At 41.3% G+C, this 14,001-nt stretch overlaps 5 non-coding genes across 5 annotated transcripts; all 5 read left to right on the top strand.

Moving 5' to 3' along the window:
* Nucleotides 1-1,648: 1,648 nt before the first annotated feature.
* Nucleotides 1,649-1,721, top strand: TRNAR-CCU (transfer RNA arginine (anticodon CCU)). The gene has a single exon. It is a non-coding gene; the product is annotated as a tRNA-Arg (tRNA).
* A 2,207-nt stretch (nt 1,722-3,928) lies between these two features.
* Nucleotides 3,929-4,001, top strand: TRNAR-CCU (transfer RNA arginine (anticodon CCU)). Its single transcript has one exon. It is a non-coding gene; the product is annotated as a tRNA-Arg (tRNA).
* A 2,207-nt stretch (nt 4,002-6,208) lies between these two features.
* Nucleotides 6,209-6,281, top strand: TRNAR-CCU (transfer RNA arginine (anticodon CCU)). Its single transcript has one exon. It is a non-coding gene; the product is annotated as a tRNA-Arg (tRNA).
* A 2,206-nt stretch (nt 6,282-8,487) lies between these two features.
* Nucleotides 8,488-8,560, top strand: TRNAR-CCU (transfer RNA arginine (anticodon CCU)). Its single transcript has one exon. It is a non-coding gene; the product is annotated as a tRNA-Arg (tRNA).
* A 2,206-nt stretch (nt 8,561-10,766) lies between these two features.
* Nucleotides 10,767-10,839, top strand: TRNAR-CCU (transfer RNA arginine (anticodon CCU)). The gene has a single exon. It is a non-coding gene; the product is annotated as a tRNA-Arg (tRNA).
* The last annotated feature ends 3,162 nt before the right edge of the window (nt 10,840-14,001 follow it).

The raw sequence follows: 14,001 nt of genomic DNA, 5'->3' as shown, positions 1-14,001 counted from the left end.
TTTAGTTGGTGTAGATTGTATGTCCTGTTTAACAAGCTTTGGTTTCAACAAGGACATTAGAGAGATATTGGGACACTGCCTGGGATGCTTGTCCTCTCTCTATTTTGAAAATTTGCCATGCCAACTAAGGGCCAAGGCAGACGTTTAGTTTTAGCCTTGCCCAACTCTAATTTTCCAAACCTAGAGCATACATTTGGCGCAGATTGTAATACTTTGTTAGTACTACCTGTTGTTCCCTTAAGAGTGCATATATTGAGAACAAACAAGATGGCCAAATTATATCGTAGGAGTCTGCCACACCAGGTCCTTCACTCGTAAGAACAGTGGGACTGAAGCATGATGGATTAACTAGTTCTCTTAAATGCAGCCATTTCAAACTTTAATCACCACAGCTGGGGACTCTTTAAAGGTGATATGAACTTCTTTTATACCTGAGTGGGAGCGACAAACATGTAGAATATGTGTTGTATTTTTAGAAAGTGTTTGTAGCTATTGGTTAACAGCACTCCTGTGCAACCCCGTTGGCCTAATTCTAAGGCAGTCAAATACTCACAAAGGGATTGTGGGTTTGAGTTATTTCTGGGGTGGAAGAAGATGTATTTTGGAGATGTTTATCTAGTTTCCTAAGGGTCTTCCTTCTTAACAACATTAGCACGGAAGCGTGCTGATAAAATAACCAATTCCAACAAACTTTACTCCGCCACCTGTTCAAGTACCACAGCAGAGCATTTTCTCCACTGCTAGGATAGGAATGGAGAAATGTGCTTGTTTTATGTCTGAACAGAAAAGATATATGTTTGAATGGATGTGTGGGATAAAACACACCCTGTCGTATGTTGTAAAGGTATTGCAAGTTGTGGAGTAGCTTAGTGATCACATAGAGGAAAGTGGGTGAAGACAGAATTCCTCTGTGGGGTGAATGAACTCGGAGGTGACTTGCGTTATCCTTTTTATGTATGACAAAGGTACTTTATTTCTTACTGCACATTTCAATGCCATCACTCAAAAAAAACAAAAAATTCCTAGTCTTTTGTTGTTTCATATGGAAGATTATGTTTTCAGGCATGGAGAATGAAAGCAGAAGCTGTAGTGCTGAATTAGACGTTCTCACAAACCATGTAATAATTTGTTCAAAAAAAGGCATGACATTTCTGAGTCATATTAAAAATGATGTGTAAATATGCAGATAGAGTCTATCTTTCCAGTAATGATCTACAGTGTGCAAAAAGTAAACCTTTTGCCATAAGTATCTCCTTTCTGCTAAGCACCGATCATTAAAAATCTCTCTATAAATATGTATATCAGAAGAAGGAAATGCTAGTTCGGGTTGATGTTGTTAGAACTGCAAGTGCAGTTGTATTCCTTGAGCTGCCTTGATGTTTCCTGCTGGCTCGAGCAGTGGGCATTTTGTTGTGACATGTGAAGTGAAGTTAGGAGAGTTTAGCGTCCGCATTGTGTTGTTCTTCCAGGTGAGGGTATATTAGATATTTGAATAGTTGTAAGGACTTTAAACAGAGGGGAGTTATCCATGGATTGCTTGTTGTGAATGTATTGTATAAGTGATTCCATAGACTTAAACTGCGGTAGAGACCACATGATAGGGAGTGGATCTTGTATCTGGAAGACAGGGGAGAGCAGCATCAACATGGCCCCAGTGGCCTAATGGATAAGGCACTGGCCTCCTAAGCCAGGGATTGTGAGTTCAAGTCCCATCTGGGGTGAAACTCTGTACCTTCAGCTCTTGACTTTTACATTTTCAAAGCCCAAACCACACAATTCAGCCCTTGCTTTACATAGACTTTGCAGCTATGGAACATCAATCTACCTTCAAAACACAAGTGCTGGAACTCAAAAACATTTGCCTACATATCCTACTCTTGGGCCCAGTCTGGAGAATGGGATTTCAACCCACCTTTCTGGCTAGACATTTTTTATGTCCTCCTTTGGATAGCACTCGCAGGCAGTCTCCCATTTAGCATTAAAACATGTACTTATTTCACCACTTGAATGTATAAACTGTTGAATAATTAAAAATACCATGTGAAACTACTATGTTGATAAAGAAGTATTTCTTGAAAAAAGTGCAGCAGATGGGAAGACAGTGGACCCTATTTTGTGCTACTATCGCTGGGCCCCTAGTCTTAGAAACCAAACTGAGTTTAGGGAGGGCAGGGTGGTGTTTCAATGATGGCAGTTAAATAGATTTTTCAAAACACCCGGGGTGTTGTTAGACTGAGAAGTTGATGGGACACCTGTGAAAGGCAACTTTACTTGTCTGCTTTTAGTTGATGTAGATTGTATGTCCTGTTTAACAACCTTTGGTTTCAACAAGGACATTATAGAGATATTGGGACACTGCCTGGGATGCGTGTCCTCTCTCTATTTTGAAAATTTGCCATGCCAACTAAGGGCCAAGGCAGACGTTTAGTTTTAGCCTTACCCAACTCTAATTTTCCAAACCTAGAGCATACATTTGGCGCAGATTGTAATACTTTGTTAGTACTACCTGTTGTTCCCTTAAGAGTGCATATATTGAGAACAAACAAGATGGCCAAATTATATCGTAGGAGTCTGCCACACCAGGTCCTTCACTCGTAAGAACAGTGGGACTGAAGCATGATGGATTAACTAGTTCCCTTAAATGCAGCCATTTCAAACTTTAATCACCACAGCTGGGGACTCTTTAAAGGTGATATGAACTTCTTTTATACCTGAGTGGGAGCGACAAACATGTAGAATATGTGTTGTATTTTTAGAAAGTGTTTGTAGCTATTGGTTAACAGCACTCCTGTGCAACCCCGTTGGCCTAATTCTAAGGCAGTCAAATACTCACAAAGGGATTGTGGGTTTGAGTTATTTCTGGGGTGGAAGAAGATGTATTTTGGAGATGTTTATCTAGTTTCCTAAGGGTCTTCCTTCTTAACAACATTAGCACGGAAGCGTGCTGATAAAATAACCAATTCCAACAAACTTTACTCCGCCACCTGTTCAAGTACCACAGCAGAGCATTTTCTCCACTGCTAGGATACGAATGGAGAAATGTGCTTGTCTTATGTCTGAACAGAAAAGATATATGTTTGAATGGATGTGTGGGATAAAACACACCCTGTCGTATGTTGTAAAGGTATTGCAAGTTGTGGAGTAGCTTAGTGATCACATAGAGGGAAGTGGGTGAAGACAGAATTCCTCTGTGGGCTGAATGAACTCAGAGGTGTCTTGCGTTATCCTTTTTATGTATGACAAAGGTACTTTATTTCTTACTGCACATTTCAATGCCATCACTCAAAAAAACCAAAAAATACCTAGTCTTTTGTTGTTTCATATGGAAGATTATGTTTTCAGGCATGGAGAATGAAAGCAGAAGCTGTAGTGCTGAATTAGACGTTCTCACAAACCATGTAATAATTTGTTCAAAAAAAGGCATGACATTTCTGAGTCATATTAAAAATGATGTGTAAATATGCAGATAGAGTCTATCTTTCCAGTAATGATCTACAGTGTGCAAAAAGTAAACCTTTTGCCATAAGTATCTCCTTTCTGCTAAGCACCGATCATTAAAAATCTCTCTATAAATATGTATATCAGAAGAAGGAAATGCTAGTTCGGGTGGATGTTGTTAGAACTGCAAGTGCAGTTGTGTTCCTTGAGCTGCCTTGACGTTTCCTGCTGGCTCGAGCAGTGGGCATTTTGTTGTGACATGTGAAGTGAAGTTAGGAGAGTTTAGCGTCCGCTTTGTGTTGTTCTTCCAGGTGAGGGTATATTAGATATTTGAATATTTGTAAGGACTTTAAAGAGAGGGGAGTTATCCATGGATTTCTTGTTGTGAATGTATTGTATAAGTGATTCCATAGACTTATACTGCGGTAGAGACCACATGATAGGGAGTGGATCTTGTATTTGGAGGACAGGGGAGAGCAGCATCAACCTGGCCCCAGTGGCCTAATGGATAAGGCACTGGCCTCCTAAGCCAGGGATTGTGGGTTCAAGTCCCATCTGGGGTGAAACTCTGTACTTTCAGCTCTTGACTTTTACATTTTCAAAGCACAAACCACACAATTCAGCCCTTGCTTTACATAGACTTTGCAGCTATGGAACATCAACCTACCTTCAAAACACAAGTGCTGGAACTCAAAAACATTTGCCTACATATCCTACTCTTGGGCCCTGTCTGGAGAATGGGATTTCAACCCACCTTTCTGGCTAGACATTTTTTATGTCCTCCTTTGGATAGCACTCGCAGGCAGTCTCCCATTTAGCATTAAAACATGTACTTATTTAACCACTTGAATGTATAAACTGTTGAATAATTAAAAATATCATGTGAAACTGCTATGTTGATAAAGAAGTATTTCTTGAAAAAAGTGCAGCAGATGGGAAGACAGTGCACCCTATTTTGTGCTACTATCGCTGGGCCCCTAGTCTTAGAAACCAAACTGAGTTTAGGGAGGGCAGGGTGGTGTTTCAATGATGGCAGTTAAATAGATTTTTCAAAACACCCGGGGTGTTGTTAGACTGAGAAGTTGATCGGACACCTGTGAAAGGCAGCTTTACTTTTCTGCTTTTAGTTGATGTAGATTGTATGTCCTGTTTAACAACCTTTGGTTTCAACAAGGACATTAGGGAGATATTGGGACACTGCCTGGGATGCTTGTCCTCTCTCTATTTTGAAAATTTGCCATGCCAACTAAGGGCCAAGGCAGACGTTTAGTTTTAGCCTTGCCCAACTCTAATTTTCCAAACCTAGAGCATACATTTGGCGCAGATTGTAATACTGTGTTAGTACTACCTGTTGTTCCCTTAAGAGTGCATATATTGTGAACAAACAAGATGGCCAAATTATATCGTAGGAGTCTACCACACCAGGTCCTTCACTCGTAAGAACAGTGGGACTGAAGCATGATGGATTAACTAGTTCCCTTAAATGCAGCCATTTCAAACTTTAATCACCACAGCTGGGGACTCTTTAAAGGTGATATGAACTTCTTTTATACCTGAGTGGGAGCGACAAACATGTAGAATATGTGTCGTATTTTTAGAAAGTGTTTGTAGCTATTGGTTAACAGCACTCCTGTGCAACCCTGTTGGCCTAATTCTAAGGCAGTCAAATACTCACAAAGGGATTGTGGGTTTGAGTTCTTTCTGGGGTGGAAGAAGATGTATTTTGGAGATGTTTATCTAGTTTCCTAAGGGTCTTCCTTCTTAACAACATTAGCACTGAAGCGTGCTGATAAAATAACCAATTCCAACAAACTTTACTCCGCCACCTGTTCAAGTACCACAGCAGAGCATTTTCTCCACTGCTAGGATAGGAATGGAGAAATGTGCTTGTTTTATGTCTGAGCAGAAAAGCTATATGTTTGAATGGATGTGTGGGATAAAACACACCCTGTCGTATGTTGTAAAGGTATTGCAAGTTGTGGAGTAGCTTAGTGATCACATAGAGGTAAGTGGGTGAAGACAGAATTCCTCTGTGGGGTGAATGAACTCGGAGGTGACTTGCGTTATCCTTTTTATGTATGACAAAGGTACTTTATTTCATACTGCACATTTCAATGCCATCACTCAAAAAAAACAAAAAATTCCTAGTCTTTTGTTGTTTCATATGGAAGATTATGTTTTCAGGCATGGAGAATGAAAGCAGAAGCTGTAGTGCTGAATTAGACGTTCTCACAAACCATGTAATAATTTGTTCAAAAAAAGGCATGACATTTCTGAGTCATATTAAAAATGATGTGTAAATATGCAGATAGAGTCTATCTTTCCAGTAATGATCTACAGTGTGCAAAAAGTAAACCTTTTGCCATAAGTATCTCCTTTCTGCTAAGCACCGATCATTAAAAATCTCTCTAAAAATATGTATATCAGAAGAAGGAAATGCTAGTTCGGGTTGATGTTGTTAGAACTGCAAGTGCAGTTGTATTCCTGGAGCTGCCTTGACGTTTCCTGCTGGCTCGAGCAGTGGGCATTTTGTTGTGACATGTGAAGTGAAGTTAGGAGAGTTTAGCGTCCGCATTGTGTTGTTCTTCCAGGTGAGGGTATATTAGATATTTGAATAGTTTTAAGGACTTTAAAGAGAGGGGAGTTATCCATGGATTGCTTGTTGTGAATGTATTGCATAAGTGATTCCATAGACTTAAACTGCGGTAGAGACCACATGATAGAGAGTGGATCTTGTATTTGGAGGACAGGGGAGAGCAGCATCAACATTACCCCAGTGGCCTAATGGATAAGGCACTGGCCTCCTAAGCCAGGGATTGTGGGTTCAAGTCCCATCTGGGGTGAAACTCTGTACATTCAGCTCTTGAGTTTTACATTTTCAAAGCACAAACCACACAATTCAGCCCTTGCTTTACATAGACTTTGCAGCTATGGAACATCAATCTACCTTCAAAACACAAGTGCTGGAACTCAAAAACATTTACCTACATATTCTACTCTTGGGCCCAGTCTGGAGAATGGGATTTCAACCCACCTTTCTGGCTAGACATTTTTTATGTCCTCCTTTGGATAGCACTCGCAGGCAGTCTCCCATTTAGCATTAAAACATGTACTTATTTCACCACTTGAATGCATAAACTGTTGAATAATTAAAAATACCATGTGAAACTGCTATGTTGATAAAGAAGTATTTCTCAAAAAAAGTGCAGCAGATGGGAAGACAGTGCACCCTATTTTATGCTACTATCGCTGGGCCCCTAGTCTTAGAAACCAAACTGAGTTTAGGGAGGGCAGGGTGGTGTTTCAATGATGGCAGTTAAATAGATTTTTCAAATCACCCGAGGTGTTGTTAGACTGAGAAGTTGATGGGACACCTGTGAAAGGCAGCTTTACTTGTCTGCTTTTAGTTGGTGTAGATTGTATGTCCTGTTTAACAAGCTTTGGTTTCAACAAGGACATTAGAGAGATATTGGGACACTGCCTGGGATGCTTGTCCTCTCTCTATTTTGAAAATTTGCCATGCCAACTAAGGGCCAAGGCAGACGTTTAGTTTTAGCCTTGCCCAACTCTAATTTTCCAAACCTAGAGCATACATTTGGCGCAGATTGTAATACTTTGTTAGTACTACCTGTTGTTCCCTTAAGAGTGCATATATTGAGAACAAACAAGATGGCCAAATTATATCGTAGGAGTCTGCCACACCAGGTCCTTCACTCGTAAGAACAGTGGGACTGAAGCATGATGGATTAACTAGTTCTCTTAAATGCAGCCATTTCAAACTTTAATCACCACAGCTGGGGACTCTTTAAAGGTATTATGAACTTCTTTTATACCTGAGTGGGAGCGACAAACATGTAGAATATGTGTTGTATTTTTAGAAAGTGTTTGTAGCTATTGGTTAACAGCACTCCTGTGCAACCCCGTTGGCCTAATTCTAAGGCAGTCAAATACTCACAAAGGGATTGTGGGTTTGAGTTATTTCTGGGGTGGAAGAAGATGTATTTTGGAGATGTTTATCTAGTTTCCTAAGGGTCTTCCTTCTTAACAACATTAGCACGGAAGCGTGCTGATAAAATAACCAATTCCAACAAACTTTACTCCGCCACCTGTTCAAGTACCACAGCAGAGCATTTTCTCCACTGCTAGGATAGGAATGGAGAAATGTGCTTGTTTTATGTCTGAACAGAAAAGATATATGTTTGAATGGATGTGTGGGATAAAACACACCCTGTCGTATGTTGTAAAGGTATTGCAAGTTGTGGAGTAGCTTAGTGATCACATAGAGGAAAGTGGGTGAAGACAGAATTCCTCTGTGGGGTGAATGAACTCGGAGGTGACTTGCGTTATCCTTTTTATGTATGACAAAGGTACTTTATTTCTACTGCACATTTCAATGCCATCACTCAAAAAAAACAAAAAATTCCTAGTCTTTTGTTGTTTCATATGGAAGATTATGTTTTCAGGCATGGAGAATGAAAGCAGAAGCTGTAGTGCTGAATTAGACGTTCTCACAAACCATGTAATAATTTGTTCAAAAAAAGGCATGACATTTCTGAGTCATATTAAAAATGATGTGTAAATATGCAGATAGAGTCTATCTTTCCAGTAATGATCTACAGTGTGCAAAAAGTAAACCTTTTGCCATAAGTATCTCCTTTCTGCTAAGCACCGATCATTAAAAATCTCTCTATAAATATGTATATCAGAAGAAGGAAATGCTAGTTCGGGTTGATGTTGTTAGAACTGCAAGTGCAGTTGTATTCCTTGAGCTGCCTTGATGTTTCCTGCTGGCTCGAGCAGTGGGCATTTTGTTGTGACATGTGAAGTGAAGTTAGGAGAGTTTAGCGTCCGCATTGTGTTGTTCTTCCAGGTGAGGGTATATTAGATATTTGAATAGTTGTAAGGACTTTAAAGAGAGGGGAGTTATCCATGGATTGCTTGTTGTGAATGTATTGCATAAGTGATTCCATAGACTTAAACTGCGGTAGAGACCACATGATAGAGAGTGGATCTTGTATTTGGAGGACAGGGGAGAGCAGCATCAACATGGCCCCAGTGGCCTAATGGATAAGGCACTGGCCTCCTAAGCCAGGGATTGTGGGTTCAAGTCCCATCTGGGGTGAAACTCTGTACATTCAGCTCTTGAGTTTTACATTTTCAAAGCACAAACCACACAATTCAGCCCTTGCTTTACATAGACTTTGCAGCTATGGAACATCAATCTACCTTCAAAACACAAGTGCTGGAACTCAAAAACATTTACCTACATATTCTACTCTTGGGCCCAGTCTGGAGAATGGGATTTCAACCCACCTTTCTGGCTAGACATTTTTTATGTCCTCCTTTGGATAGCACTCGCAGGCAGTCTCCCATTTAGCATTAAAACATGTACTTATTTCACCACTTGAATGCATAAACTGTTGAATAATTAAAAATACCATGTGAAACTGCTATGTTGATAAAGAAGTATTTCTCAAAAAAAGTGCAGCAGATGGGAAGACAGTGCACCCTATTTTATGCTACTATCGCTGGGCCCCTAGTCTTAGAAACCAAACTGAGTTTAGGGAGGGCAGGGTGGTGTTTCAATGATGGCAGTTAAATAGATTTTTCAAATCACCCGAGGTGTTGTTAGACTGAGAAGTTGATGGGACACCTGTGAAAGGCAGCTTTACTTGTCTGCTTTTAGTTGGTGTAGATTGTATGTCCTGTTTAACAAGCTTTGGTTTCAACAAGGACATTAGAGAGATATTGGGACACTGCCTGGGATGCTTGTCCTCTCTCTATTTTGAAAATTTGCCATGCCAACTAAGGGCCAAGGCAGACGTTTAGTTTTAGCCTTGCCCAACTCTAATTTTCCAAACCTAGAGCATACATTTGGCGCAGATTGTAATACTTTGTTAGTACTACCTGTTGTTCCCTTAAGAGTGCATATATTGAGAACAAACAAGATGGCCAAATTATATCGTAGGAGTCTGCCACACCAGGTCCTTCACTCGTAAGAACAGTGGGACTGAAGCATGATGGATTAACTAGTTCTCTTAAATGCAGCCATTTCAAACTTTAATCACCACAGCTGGGGACTCTTTAAAGGTATTATGAACTTCTTTTATACCTGAGTGGGAGCGACAAACATGTAGAATATGTGTTGTATTTTTAGAAAGTGTTTGTAGCTATTGGTTAACAGCACTCCTGTGCAACCCCGTTGGCCTAATTCTAAGGCAGTCAAATACTCACAAAGGGATTGTGGGTTTGAGTTATTTCTGGGGTGGAAGAAGATGTATTTTGGAGATGTTTATCTAGTTTCCTAAGGGTCTTCCTTCTTAACAACATTAGCACGGAAGCGTGCTGATAAAATAACCAATTCCAACAAACTTTACTCCGCCACCTGTTCAAGTACCACAGCAGAGCATTTTCTCCACTGCTAGGATAGGAATGGAGAAATGTGCTTGTTTTATGTCTGAACAGAAAAGATATATGTTTGAATGGATGTGTGGGATAAAACACACCCTGTCGTATGTTGTAAAGGTATTGCAAGTTGTGGAGTAGCTTAGTGATCACATAGAGGAAAGTGGGTGAAGACAGAATTACTCTGTGGGGTGAATGAACTCGGAGGTGACTTGCGTTATCCTTTTTATGTATGACAAAGGTACTTTATTTCTACTGCACATTTCAATGCCATCACTCAAAAAAAACAAAAAATTCCTAGTCTTTTGTTGTTTCATATGGAAGATTATGTTTTCAGGCATGGAGAATGAAAGCAGAAGCTGTAGTGCTGAATTAGACGTTCTCACAAACCATGTAATAATTTGTTCAAAAAAAGGCATGACATTTCTGAGTCATATTAAAAATGATGTGTAAATATGCAGATAGAGTCTATCTTTCCAGTAATGATCTACAGTGTGCAAAAAGTAAACCTTTTGCCATAAGTATCTCCTTTCTGCTAAGCACCGATCATTAAAAATCTCTCTATAAATATGTATATCAGAAGAAGGAAATGCTAGTTCGGGTTGATGTTGTTAGAACTGCAAGTGCAGTTGTATTCCTTGAGCTGCCTTGATGTTTCCTGCTGGCTCGAGCAGTGGGCATTTTGTTGTGACATGTGAAGTGAAGTTAGGAGAGTTTAGCGTCCGCATTGTGTTGTTCTTCCAGGTGAGGGTATATTAGATATTTGAATAGTTGTAAGGACTTTAAAGAGAGGGGAGTTATCCATGGATTGCTTGTTGTGAATGTATTGTATAAGTGATTCCATAGACTTAAACTGCGGTAGAGACCACATGATAGGGAGTGGATCTTGTATCTGGAAGACAGGGGAGAGCAGCATCAACATGGCCCCAGTGGCCTAATGGATAAGGCACTGGCCTCCTAAGCCAGGGATTGTGAGTTCAAGTCCCATCTGGGGTGAAACTCTGTACCTTCAGCTCTTGACTTTTACATTTTCAAAGCCCAAACCACACAATTCAGCCCTTGCTTTACATAGACTTTGCAGCTATGGAACATCAATCTACCTTCAAAACACAAGTGCTGGAACTCAAAAACATTTGCCTACATATCCTACTCTTGGGCCCAGTCTGGAGAATGGGATTTCAACCCACCTTTCTGGCTAGACATTTTTTATGTCCTCCTTTGGATAGCACTCGCAGGCAGTCTCCCATTTAGCATTAAAACATGTACTTATTTCACCACTTGAATGTATAAACTGTTGAATAATTAAAAATACCATGTGAAACTACTATGTTGATAAAGAAGTATTTCTTGAAAAAAGTGCAGCAGATGGGAAGACAGTGCACCCTATTTTGTGCTACTATCGCTGGGCCCCTAGTCTTAGAAACCAAACTGAGTTTAGGGAGGGCAGGGTGGTGTTTCAATGATGGCAGTTAAATAGATTTTTCAAAACACCCGGGGTGTTGTTAGACTGAGAAGTTGATGGGACACCTGTGAAAGGCAGCTTTACTTTTCTGCTTTTAGTTGATGTAGATTGTATGTCCTGTTTAACAACCTTTGGTTTCAACAAGGACATTAGAGAGATATTGGGACACTGCTTGGGATGCTTGTTGTTAGAAATGGGGTCTTTGGTTGACAGTCAGGTTACCCCCTGTTCAAGCAAGGACCCTCACTCTAGTTAGGATAAAAGAGAATCACCCTCAGCTAACCCCTGCTTACCCCCTTGGTAGCTTGGCAGAGCAGTAGGCTTAACCTCAGAGTGCTGGGCGTAAAGTATTTGTACCAACACACACAGTAACTTAATGAAAACACTACAAAATGACACAACACCAGTTTAGAAAAATAGGAAATATTTATCTAGACAAAACAAGACCAAAACGACAAAAATCCAACATACACAAGTCAAGTTATGATTTTTTTAAAGGTTTAAAATAAAAAGAGTCTTTAGGTAGTTGTAACACCACACTAGCGCTGCTAGCGTGAAAATGTACCTGGTTTGCGGCAAAAATAACCCCGCACGGGCGGTGTGCGTCGAAAATAACCCTGCACGGGTATATGCGTCGAAAACAGCTCGGCTCGGCGAGGCGCGTCGAAAAAGCCAGCCACGCGACGGTCCGAAGTCCCGCGGCGCTGGTTGCGATCTCTCAGCCTTCGTCAGCGATGCTGCGCGTCGTTTCTCCTGCTCCGGGCGTCGATTCTCCGGTCGCGTTTCCAGCGGCATCGTTTCTCAGCTGCGGAGCCGGCGTCGCGTCGTTTTCTCAGCCGCGATCGGATTCGCGTCGATCTTTTCTCCGCACGGTGCGCGGTGCGTGTATTTTTGTCCTTAGGCTGCCAGCCTCTCCTTTCAGGGTCCCAGGAACTGGAAGGGCACCACAGAGCAGAGTAGGGGTCTCTCCAGAGACTCCAGGTGCTGGCAGGAAGAAGTCTTTGCTATCCCTGAGACTTCAATAACAGGAGGCAAGCTCTACATCAAGCCCTTGGAGATTTCTTCTTCAAGATGGAAGGCACACAAAGTCCAGTCTTTGCCCTCTTACTCTGGCAGAAGCAGCACTGCAGGAAAGCTCCACAAAGCACAGTCACAGGCAGGGCAGCACTTGTTCCTCAGCGATTAGCTCTTCTCCAGGCAGAGGTTCCCCTTGATTCCAGAAGTGTTTCTAAAGTTTGTAAGTTTGGGTGCCCTTCTTATACCCATTTTAGTCTTTGAAGTCACCTTCCTTCAAAGGGGACTCACACCTTCTTGTGAAATCCTGCCTTGCCCAGGCAAGGCCTCAGACACACACCAGGGGGTTGGAGACAGCATTGTCAGAGGCAGGCACAGTCCTTTCAGATGAGAGTGACCACTCCACCCCTCCCTCCTAGCAGAGATGGCTAATCAGGAAATGCAGATCACACCCCAGCTCCCTTTGTGTCACTGTCTGGTGTGAGGTGAAAAACAACCCAACTGTCAAACTGACCCAGACAGGGAATCCACAAACAAGGCAGAGTCACAGAATGGTTTAAGCAAGAAAATGCTCACTTTCTAAAAGTGGCATTTCCAAACTCACAATCTCAAAATCAACTTTACTAAAAGATGCATTTTTAAATTGTGAGTTCAGGGATCCCAAACTCCACCTGTCCATCTCTTCTCTAGGGGAATCTACACTTTAATCATATTTAAAGGTAGCCCCCATATTATCCTATGAGAGAGACAGACCTTGCAACAGTGAAAACGAAATTGGCAGTATTTCACTGTCAGGACATATAAACCACATTACTATATGTCCTACCTTATCCATACACTGCACCCTGCCCCTGGGGCTACCTAGGGCATACCTTAGGGGTGCCTTACATGTAAGGAAAGGGAAGGTTTAGGCCTGGCAAGTGGGTACACTTGCCAAGTCGAATTTACAGTGTAAAAATACACATACAGACACTGCAGGGGCAGGTCTGAGACATGATTACAGAGCTACTTATGTGGGTGGCACAACCAGTGCTGCAGGCCCACTAGTAGCATTTGATTTACAGGCCCTGGCACCTCTAGTGCACCTTACTAGGGACTTACTAGTAAATCAAATATGCCAATCATGGATAAACCACTTACATACAATTTAAACAGGAGAGCATATGCACTTTAGCACTGGTTAGCAGTGGTAAAGTGCTCAGAGTTGAAAAGCCAACAGCAACATGTCAGAAAAATATAGGAGGCAGGAGGCAAAAAAGTCTGGGGATGACCCTGCAAAAGCAAAAGTCCAACACTTGTCCTCTCTCTATTTTGAAAATTTGCCATGCCAACTAAGGGCCAAGGCAGACGTTTAGTTTTAGCCTTGCCCAACTCTAATTTTCCAAACCTAGAGCATACATTTGGCGCAGATTGTAATGCTGTGTTAGTACTACCTGTTGTTCCCTTAAGAGTGCAAATATTGTGAACAAACAAGATGGCCAAATTATATCGTAGGAGTCTACCACACCAGGTTCTTCACTCGTAAGAACAGTGGGACCGAAGCATGATGGATTAACTAGTTCCCTTAAATGCAGCCATTTCAAACTTTAATCACCACAGCTGGGGACTCTTTAAAGGTGATATGAACTTCTTTTATACCTGAGTGGGAGCGACAAACATGTAGAATATGTGTGGTATTTTTA

Source organism: Pleurodeles waltl, chromosome 7, assembly GCF_031143425.1.
Source record: "Pleurodeles waltl isolate 20211129_DDA chromosome 7, aPleWal1.hap1.20221129, whole genome shotgun sequence".
Taxonomy (NCBI): domain Eukaryota; kingdom Metazoa; phylum Chordata; class Amphibia; order Caudata; family Salamandridae; genus Pleurodeles; species Pleurodeles waltl.
The sequence above is the reverse complement of the archived record's forward strand: the minus strand, read 5'-3'. Positions and strand labels throughout refer to the sequence as shown.